This window comes from Pipra filicauda, unplaced genomic scaffold, assembly GCF_003945595.2.
Source record: "Pipra filicauda isolate LSUMZ 115617 unplaced genomic scaffold, ASM394559v2 scaffold355_size746361_pilon, whole genome shotgun sequence".
NCBI lineage: Eukaryota > Metazoa > Chordata > Aves > Passeriformes > Pipridae > Pipra > Pipra filicauda.
In genome coordinates this window covers 380,001-391,414 of record NW_024104482.1, presented here as the reverse complement: position 1 = coordinate 391,414, position 11,414 = coordinate 380,001, and the positions used below count along the sequence as shown (strand labels likewise).

Genomic DNA, 11,414 nt, shown 5'->3' with positions numbered 1-11,414 from the left:
AATAAGTACGATTATACAGACAAACAATTGGTTTTAACCCACAAAACCCAAATGTATAACTCAGAACCCTGAGGCATGAACAGAGTGGTGTTCGTTGGGCCCCCTGAGTCCAAAGTAAAGGGAGAGAGGAAAACCTGTTGGTGAGAGTGCTGTTGCAGTCTGGTCCAGAGTGGTGATTGCAGTCCGGTCGAAGGTGGTGGTCGCAGTCCAGTTGAGAGTGGTGGTTGCAGTCCAGTTGAGAGTGGTGGTTGCAGTCTGGTTGAGAGTGGTGGTCTGCAGTCTTCCTCTGGATCCCACGAGTGGTTAAAAAAGTTCCAAGACTCCAAGATTATATATTCTCCAGTTCAGGCAGGAATGCCTAGTACTTCCCTCAAGGCGAGGAGTTCCACAATGGGTGTGAGGTATGAGGACAGGGGGCACCCTCCTATCCTGCAGGCCTCTTAACACCTAGTTTATAGCCTGAGGAGTCAGGCTGCTCTGGGCAGATGGTGTAAATAGTCTATTGATAACAGTTTCTGCAAAATGGCATGGGAGGCTATAGAATACACAGTTTTGGGTTACACCCATACAGTGATGAACTGGTTCCAGCTGTTCTAACTAGGACATGACTTCTACCTGCCTTTGAGCTGGCATGTAGACCTCTGGATAAAATAACTGAGGAGCACAGTGACTCCAGTTAAAGCCAAAAGCTGAAGAAGTACTTTTCAAGGCAAAAAAATGAATGTTAAATGGGGGCAGATAAATTTAACTAATTGAACATGTCTATTTTGGAAGAGATGTTCGTCTCAGTTTAGATGTAGTTGGTATAAATCATTAAACACTATCCACTATTGCAAACACATTTTGCTGTTACAATCTGTTCAGCTTTCATAGCTCTACAAAGGTGCCAAGCTGGTGCATCCTTCGCTGTACGGTATCTTGAGTACTTTGACAGCTCTAGTCAGTTTCCACAGTAAATTACCTGTCTTGTTAAAGATTTATGTTTAAAGAATTCCTGTAATAAAAAGTGTTAAGGACCAGAGCCAAATTCACAATTTATTGGAATCATGGAATAATTTAGGTTGGAAGGGACATGTGGTCCTGTGCTTAAAGAATTTCTAAGTAGAGCAGGTTGCACAGGGCTGTGTCCAGTCAAGTTTCAGACACCTCTGAGGGCAGAGATTCCACAAACTCTCAGGGCAACCAGTTTCTGGGCTTGAGAAACTTCATGATAAAACTAGTTTCTCCCTATATCTACGTGTCACTTCCCATGTTCCAGCTGGTGTCCAATGCCTCACAACCTATTGCTGCACCCTTCTGGTAAGAGCATGGCTCCATCCATTCAGCTTGCAGACAGAAACAAGGACTCCCTTGAGATTTCTCTTTTTAAGGCAAAATAAACCTCATTTCCTCAGCCTGTCCTCATCCATCATGCCTTCCAGCTTCTTGGTGTTATGACCCACCTCTGGAGGCGAGGGCAACCCAGGCACTTGTTAATAGATTCCTTGGGGTGGATTAGAGTGAAACAACACTGAATGATCAGCGTTTGTAAGTATATATACATATAGGGTTTATTTTAGAACAATTTGGTTGGAATGGAAAGTAGATATGTAGCCATTTTGATTATTATTTATAATAATATAGCAATTTAAAAGCAAAAAAGTAACACTTCAGAAAATGTATAAGGGTAGAGAAAGAAAGGGTAAGAATAGAAAGGTATGTAGTCCCCACCTGTGAGTTCAGCAGCAAGACTTGGTTGTTGTAATTTTGATGTCCTTTGGTCGAAGCGATGGTAGCAGTCTTTACTGAAGTGATGGTTGTAGTTTTGATCCATTGGGCGGTGGGGAAGCCCAAGAAACACAAAGCCCTGTAGCAGTAAACCTGCATTATATGGGAAAACTGTTGTTTAAACATGTCTTAAAATGGCTTTTTGTGGTCTCTTTGCAAACACATGCTTCTTCTTCCCAACACCCCCCACGACAAGTGTTATCCCATTCAGGAATGTCCTGAGAAGATATCCTGAGGTGTTCTCATTGGCCCCTTTTAACCCCTTCCTATTGGTTGTTAACCCCTTCCTGCAACCTGTAATTGGTTACTCTGTGAATCCTCCTAACCCTATAAATGTAACCCCCCCAACAATACACACTCTCTTGCCTCCTCTCCACGCCTGTGTACTGTCTCTGTGCTCTGAGCACCTCTCCCCTCCAGGCTCAGGACCTGAAGAAACCCCTGGTGCTGGAGTTCCCTTTCCCTATCCACCTCAAGCTGTCGGAAATGGTTCCTCAGGTGGAAATGGAAGTAGAACTGGGCCGCCCCACGCCATGGGGGAAAGGGATCCAGAAAACCCAGTGCGTTAATATTATGCTCAGGCTCAGAAGGAATGTCCAGATACACTGAATGATATAACACTTTGGATCATGGGACACTTCATGAATCTTTGATGGTTCATAACACCTTCTGAGACATTACAGCTGCCAATTATGCCTCATCAGAAAGTATGAATACATGAGAATGTCCTGGTACTTCCTGGAGGGGAGTTTTCACAGCTGAGCCACTTGTGTAAGGACTTGGGCATGATAAAAAGCATTATTCCACCTTGTAGGATTTGCATCTTATCAGCCTCTTCCCTGATCTTGTACAACACCCTTGGTGGTGGGTGTACACCCCATCTGCACCCAGGCGGTTACTTTGTGCATTGCCACCAAAGCACCCTGCTGATTGTTTCAACCACTAACAGTCCAGCCTCTCACACTTGGCCATCTTGCTCACCCTCCACTTGACTCACTTGAGTATGTTAATGTCTTTTTTGAAAAGGGGAGCCCAGAACCAGACACAGCACTTAAATGCACTCTCAGAAGTGCCAAACAAGGGGGAAAGGATCATGCCCCTGAAACTACTGACCGCATTCTTGATAACAATGCTCAGTATGTAGCTGACTTTCTTGCTGCTTAATAGCATTCAACTTGTTGTCCGTCAACTTTTCAAAGCTCTTTTTTCTGCCACTTGGCCTGCCACAAGCCTCTGCTGTTGCATGAGCTTACTCCTCTCTTGGCATAGGGCTTGACGCTTGTGTTGAACTTCATGAGGTTCCTGTTAATGCCTTTCTCCAGCCTGACCAGGTCCTTCTGTACAACAGTCCTCCAGTGTATTAACTGCTTCTCCAAATTTGGTACCATGGGCAAACTTGCTGAGAATGCATTGTGTCCCAATATCGAGACCATTAATGTAGACAGACACTGAACAGTCCCAGTACCGATCCCTGAAGGTTGCCACTTGCTACTGACCCCCAGATAAATTTTACACCACTTATCATAGTCCTTTGAGCTTGGCAGTCCAATCAATTTTCCATCTAACTTGTTTTCCATTTATCCAGCGTATATGTCACCAGTTTGATAATAAGGAGACTTTATAAGAGTGTGTAAAAGGCCTTGTTAAAGTCAAAGCATACACCATCCACTGCCCCTCCCTTTTGTCCACAGCAGCAGCACTCGTCTCATCATATAAAGGTGGTCTGCCATGATTTGTGCATGCTAAATCTATGTTGGCTGCTCCCAAATACCATTTTGTTCTTCATATCTCTGAAAATGGCTTCCAAGAGGATTTATTCCATCACTTATCCAGTCACTGAGGTTAGGTAGACCAGCTCATAGTTTCCTGGATCTTCTTGCCATTTTCAATGATGAGTCTGACATATTTATTTTTTTTCCCAGTTATTGAGAACCTCCTCTAAAATTCATGACCTTCTGAAGAGGTTTGACAACAGCCTTGCAATGATATCAGTCAGCTACATCAGCACCTTCAGATGCATCCCATCTGTTCACAGAGATTCGTGTATGCCTAATTGGCTAATCCTGTCTTTGGGTAATAGAGATGATATTTCACCCTCTTTTCTCTCTGGAAAAGGGAAAAAGATAAAGTAGGCATCCAAGCATTATTAGAAAACAATGCAGCACACACTCAGATATAATGTTAATTATAGATTTTCCATCTCTTTGCCCAGTTAGGCCCAAATGCCACTGAAACAAATCTGACAACTTGTATCAGAAAATTTCAGCGGTTTAAAGGCTTTTGAAAATAGATACAAAGCAGCTATTAGGACTTCAACGTACAAATTTAGTGAAACTCAAGCAGTGAAGAAATTTGTTAGTGAATGTATACAACTTAAAAAAGATAGAGCCCTTGGTAAAAGAACTTGAAGATTCTAGCAAACGCACATATGCTGATAACCCTTGCTGTGATTAACAATAATCACATGCTCAGATAAACAAGAAATACTCCTGACTGGAACTAAGGAATAAAGAAAAGCCAATAGAACTTAGATGGCAAGTTAGTTCTGGAAAGTGACTGTATTAAAAGAAGAATGAGGTCTGGAAAATTAATATGTGCAGAGTCAATAGACCACAGTTACAGAATATCTTTTAAGAAAATATGTTTTACATACATTACTTTTCTTGTTGATAACCTTACATATTTTCATTATATCAGTTCTTCTTTGTCCAATTTGTACTTTAAACTTTCTAGGTCCTCTTTCTTAGTTCAGCTCCTAATTTATGATCATCATCAGGTTTTGTTCGTATTCTACTTTTGCAAGGCATATTTTGTTATCTTTATATAATACGTTAGTTTAAAAATAAGAAAAAATTGATTGCAACTAAATATACCGTAATTTCTCTCCACAACAATGCTTCAGCATTCACCTTAGAGATACAACTTTGAACTTTTCTTTTATGAAGAAAAGGACAGCTCAGTAAAGGAATATGACATTAATTACAGTAAGAAAATAATATAAAACGAACGAACCATACCATAAAAACACAGGGTAAGAGTACAAGCCAAACTCCAGTAAAATAACATAAACCACAATATTAAGTATTTACAATAAATGTTAATCTATTAACTCACTTTTGTCAGAAGTTTAGGAGGTGTTATTCAGGAATTTTATGGATTTTCTTTTTTTTTAATTTCAATATAAGCAATCAGAAGTAGCAAACTGAAGGCACATGTTCAAGTTTTTAGTATGAACATGAAAAAATCTGGTTTTAGGAGTGTCTCTCATCTTTATAAGACAGAAAGAAAACAGTAAATAAATTTTGGAGAAGTATGAAAATTATTTTAGGACATTTGCAGTTTATCAGGTATGTTGTGATTCTGAAAATGAGTGAGTGTAAATAAAGGAAGATTTATCTCACTTAAAATACTACAGCTTTATAAATACACACATATTTTATACACATACACAGAAAAATTTTTTTTGCTTCCAACTGTGGGCAAAACAACAATTATTTGCTCATGTGATACAAATAAAAGTGCTCAGAAAAATACCCTATATATATTCTATATTATATGTTTTATATTATATTTTCCATGTAATGGTCCAGTATGTATTTTACTTCAGTGAAGCAGATGCAAAGATATGCCCACATCACCTAACTACAAGTGATGAATATGATATAGTCCTGTTTGCCCTTCCTTTCATTGCTTTTTCTTCTGAACCATCACAGATAATCTTTTATTCTGTCCTTAATTTTCTGATGACACTCCATAACTACGTTTATGAATCTTTGATTCATGCAATCTTTCATCTTTCTAATGTGGCTTGGGGAACCACCATTTTTACAGGAATCATAAGCTAACAAATCATGCCCAGCAGTCATATGGATCTTTAATTATTGTGTTATTAACATTGAAAATTGGTTATAATAAAATCTTTTTGGCAAATATAGTCCCTAAATCCTTTTAAAATACAACAAATCAATAATGTTTAGCATTTCATCAATGCTGAAACATCTGGCCAAGTGTTATCCACTCTTATGTTGGTGTGTTGTGTATTACAGCATTTAATCAAATGGAAACTCAAAAGCTGGTAAACTAAATGAGGAAGCAAACACCTGGAAGAATACGGAAGAGATAATGAAGTGTCTTTTTTTTTTGGGCAACGCACACAATCATGTTTTCAGCACACTGACAAGTGTGTCAATATCAAAATACTTTACATTCTGCATGACTAAAATACTATTCCTAAATTATGTACTTTAATCTTAGGGAAATGTTTTTAATCACTAATTTTAATATGCTTTTTAGTTTATAATTCTCACATAAGTACTGACCTGTTAGATGTCTAAGCTTCATACCCACTAGAGACGTAGGCAGTAAACTAAAGTGAAATGCTCTGAACTTCTAGTTTTTCAGTTCACCAAAGTGTTTGTTAAGAATGATGAAAAAATCAGTCTAAATTCCATTAAATATTTTGTCTGTTCACAAACACATTCCTCATATGTTGGTAACTCCAGATAGACTCCCAAATTTAGAAGTGAACTTAGAGATGAATCCCACCAGCATGAATTCAAAATATTTTAAAAGTATTTAAATTATTTATATTTTTCAGACTCCAAGGCTTTTTTCCTTCAGTCATTTATTCTGTCTGCTTATCTCCTTCAGAACTCTTCCACGTTCACCATTAGTCTTCAGTGCCCATTTTAAATAACAAACTGTGAGCTGTCAAATTCTAAATTTTTGTTTAAAAATAGTTTCTGTTTTCATAGTTGTGATTAAAGGTGCAGCAAAGATGTTTTGCAAGTCCCTTAAGCAATCCTTGTATAATAACAAGGATGCAATTTGCATGAACTTTAGCAAAGCTTTCAACACAGCCTCCCACAATATCTCAGTTGTTGTGATATGGATAGATGTACAGCTAGATGTATAAAAGTTGGCTTAATTTTGGGGCTAATAGGGTAATGATTAGTGGGTCATCATCTAACTGAAGACCAGTAAACAGTGGAGTAGCACAAGATTGTGTGCTGGGACCTCCCCTCTTTAGTATCTTAATCAAGAACATAGAGAAAGCAACACAGTGCAATCCCATGAAGTTTCTAGATGACACCAAACTGAGGAGACAAGCCAATAGAGTTGAGAGTACAGCTGCTATTCAGTGCTGAAGGAATCTGATGATATTCTACAAGGGCAAAGGTCAAGTCCTACATCTAGGAAGGAAAAACCCCTTGCACGGATCAAGGCTGGGAATAGGCTTCTTGAGGAGCATCTCAGCTGCAAACAACCTGCAGCTTTTGGTAAGTTGAACATAAGCCAGCACCACTCAAGTAGCAAAAAAGGCAGAAGACTGAGAGGAATTATTATCCGCCTTTACTCAGCACTCGTGAAATCTATCTTATTCTGAGTTCTTCAGCGTAAAAAATACCAAGATCAACTGAAGTGAGTTCATCTGTAGGTTGTTGTCAGGGACCTGGAATTCTTGACCTGTAAGGACAAGCTGAGAAATGCAGGCTTGTTACACCTGGAGAAGGGATGGCTTTGGAGATACCTCACAGCAGCCTTTCGATAACTAGGAGTGAGTTATTAAGATGGAGTCAGGATTTTTGCCATAGTGGATGGCTGGAAGAACAAAGACAGCAGACATTACTTGGAACTAGGCGGCTTTAGAATGGAGAGTCTGCATCAGGAGATCAAGCACTGGAACTGGTTATATTAGGCTGAGTAAAGCCCTGCACAACTCACTGAGGTCATAACTGAGCCTGTTTTGAGCAGTAGATTGGACCAGAGACCTTCTGAGGTGCCCTCCAAGTTGAATTTTCCTGTAATCCTGTCATTCAATGATTCTATATGATTAAGTTTACTAAAGACACTCTCTCTTCTTTTGGTTGTCAGATATAATAGCAGAAGACATTCACATTTGTCAGGACATATTGCAGCTCTTTTCTGTGCATAAGATAACAAAAACAAACATAGCACCATGTGGTTTCCATTAGAAAGTGATGACTTTTTAATGGAGCAAAATAAGGATGACTTGTACAGTACAGCTTCCTGTCACTTTTACAAGGATTCCCTGTACAGGAGACTGTTCTCAGGTACTGGTTGTTTGTAAATGTAAAACACAGTTACTTGAGTGTCTGTTTAAATTAAGCCCATATGCTGAGATATCAGCTCCCCAATGTCCAGAATATATGGCTACCTACTGACATTCCCAACACTGACAGACATTCCACATGTAATGTAGTTAAATTTAGATGTCCAGCCTTGAATAGATGGTACATGGGCTGCAACCAAGTCAAAGATGTTACAGTATTACTTAATCCACTCTGTGATACAGGGACCCCAAAATAGCTCACGTTACCTGGACACTCTTGATATACAGAAACTACTGTCCTGGTAATAGGTGGTAGATACAACAAATATAATTTTGATTATACTAGAAACCAACATCTACATCATAAATATTCCTGATAACTGTTTTTCCGTCTGTCATATAAAGTCCTGAGTAGCAAGCAGGATAACTAACAAAGAGGTACAAAAATGCTGACTTCATCTTATGAAAGCTTGTCTCCATAAAAATGTTCTTTTCTGCATGCACAGGTTTTTAGGGAACACACACGAGGACAAAAAGCCCTAAGAAACTCAACAAAAAACACCAAGTTAATTTTGTCCTTCTACAGCTCCCTTAGATGTTTAGCCAGAAAATATTATTTTACTCCCAAATGAGGCTATAATTGTACCTAGTGTCAGCAAACCCAAATTGCAATGAGAGACCTAGAAGAACAAATGTAATCATATATAACAGGCAGAAAGTCCTCCAGTGCAACTGGCTGCATGTGTCACTATGGGGAAAGATTCACACTCTCAACAAAGGAAGTGAATCTGATAGACTATATGACATAGCATAGCATTTTGGAAAAAAAAAATACTTGTCCAGCAAGCTTCAGTTACTTTTCAAGATATATTTATATCAGATGGAGCATGGATTTACAAGAAGTGATATGAAATATTTTTCTTGACATGAGGGTACCTACAATTAACCTGCATATAGTGCACAACTACTATGATGCAACTACTGAGAAAACTCTTCTGACTCGTGTAAAATGCTCGAAATTCCAGAGTATAAATGCTGCAGATGTACCATTTTCAAAGTAGTCATGAAAAGCTAGATATTCAGTGTACTAGGCCTTCTTTTTCCTTCTTTATTTTTTCCCCAAAAGAAATGTTGATCTTTTCATTACCCATCACTGTCATAAAAGTAATATAGTGTATTCCTTTATATAAATATTGTGAGAAAATTTTTAAAACAACTGCTACATGTCTATGTTTTATACATGCTATACACAGCCCACACAAGAGCAACTTGCTTATCCTACCTCACCTAGCTACAGCTTAAAATGCAAAGATGTGATGGAAACAGCTAAATAATGATCAGTAGTGATACATTTACTTACTCTTTTCCTTATTTTTACTTACCTGGCTAAAGAATAATGGGAAATTGAAAATGGAATCATTCAAGTTGCATTGAGAAGAGAGAAATAGCCTGAGAAGATATACTTGCAAGGATATTAACTGCTATGATAAAATGAAGATCTGCCTACCCAACAGCAGACACCTACTCAACTGCACAACCTCAGACACTATTAACTTCTGTTTGACTTAAGTTTGTACAGATTTTTGACAGTTGTCTCCCTAGCACCATCTGGTGTCTGCCAACTTCCAACTTGTGAGAATGCACCAAACAAAAAATTAATTCAGCTCATGGCCTCATGGGACAGAAAAATTTACAGCAGGCATCTTCACAAAGGCTCAGAAGAGTATTAGGCAGGTCGGAATGAGCATACATTATGTTTATGATTTTCACCAACCTGAGTTGGGGAAACATTGAACAGACACATATTTGCCCATGTCTCATGTATTCCCTGTATTGGAATATGAAGGATGATAGGAACATGGATGTTCCTGTTAGCTGGATTTTATATATGAAATATTTCCTTCTTCAATCGAAATTTTACTCAGAAGATATTCTAACTACATTTCAGCTAAATGCTGCTTTATTCACCTTCAGCTCACATGGCATATGAAAAAAATCATATAATATACACTTTTCCAATAACACACTGAAAAGATATTCAGTATAGCCTTAAGAACTGGAATACTAATTTTTTTTTTACAATGCGTAGTTGTCGACAGCAATATCAGGGCACAGCTGTGCAGAAAATGATTTAACCTCCATATGTTGCCACTGTGTATACTATACCGTAATTCATAAATATGAAGAGTGAAAGTATCATTATTCAATGTCCCTGAAGAAAATGAGAACCTATGTTTTTTTAGCATTCATCCGTTTTACAGAATGGTTTAATTTAAGTTTAATGTATGCATTATTTTGTCTTAGGGGAAAAAAAGCAACCTTGAAAGGGTGTAATAATCAAATACTGAATCAATATGCAATAAACTGTTCTGATATCACTTTTAATTTGTTTTAGTACAATTAAAATAATATATTTTCTAAATACTTTTAGAGATGTGCACCTGTTATATCTTACTATTATTACAGAATATATCACTATTTGATAGTTTCATCAAAAAATTCTAGATGGTAGTCTATCTGAATTAAGTTAAATAAAATATGGCCACTGTCTTAATTAGTCTGCGAGATTAAAATCAAATGGATCTAGGATAAAAACTGAAGTCTAAACATGCCGTATATATCATGTGTACAACAGGGCACATAGAAGTCAAAAGGTCATTATTTTTTCTGAAAATTACATATTCTCATGCAAAATCTGATAGTCTTTATTGATGGACAATGTCATAAAGCCATCACTGTGTTTATAGACATTTAATTGAAGACAGCATAAAACGATAAACTAAGAAACATGCATGGTTGACTCCTCCAATTCAAACCATAAATCATACTGATGTTCAGACAAGTCGCCCAGACACAAATTCTGATGATAGATGAACCATTTAACTTTGATTTTTGAAAGCAATGAGCTCGCTAGCAATACCTCACACTGACTAATACCACATATGGTCATATAAGAACTCATCAAAAATCCATTTTTCCCTTGTGTGGATGCTAAAATTATCTTCTAAATGATCATTATTAAAAGTGTGCAGTGTGTAACATCCTTCTAATGTTCATAGCTTGATTCAAAGTCTACTTGCTTCAGTAAGCAATGATTTTATTGCTGTTTCTAATCTTAAAAAAAAAGCTCTTAAAATATAAATAAAATCTCTTAAAATATAAATAAAAGAGATGAAACAATATATAATAATAATTTATAAAAAAACATTATAACAAACCAAATATTTTAACAAAACAAAACAAATGAAGGGGAAAAAACTTTTTAAAGCTGCTTATCATAATGTTATTTCTCTAGAAGGTAAAATCAACTGTACAATACAGTTGTGATGAAACCTGAATTAAAATATTCCCTTCATGTTTTACAGTTGGCATCCCATAGTGTATCTTTTGAGACTACTGAATATTGCTGCAGTAAAATCCAAAACAAATAAACAAACAAACAATGATCTAACACTGGTTTATATTCATGTGTTTGATACAATTAAGTTATTAGCAAATTCTTATTCTAATGCTTAGGATTTGCGCAAATTTGTGAACCAAGAACCAATTTTACAACATCTGTGTAAAATTACAA

At 37.2% G+C, this 11,414-nt stretch overlaps 1 long non-coding RNA gene across 1 annotated transcript in view; it reads right to left on the bottom strand.

Moving 5' to 3' along the window:
- Positions 1-548: 548 nt before the first annotated feature.
- LOC113994041 overlaps positions 549-11,414 on the bottom strand; it is a 113,277-nt gene continuing 102,411 nt past the window's right edge. The window contains exons 8-9 of the long non-coding RNA XR_005564725.1: positions 2,881-3,873; positions 549-1,860 (exon numbers count right to left, since the gene is read on the bottom strand). This is a non-coding gene — a long non-coding RNA (uncharacterized LOC113994041). The remainder of the gene's footprint in view (positions 1,861-2,880; positions 3,874-11,414) is intronic.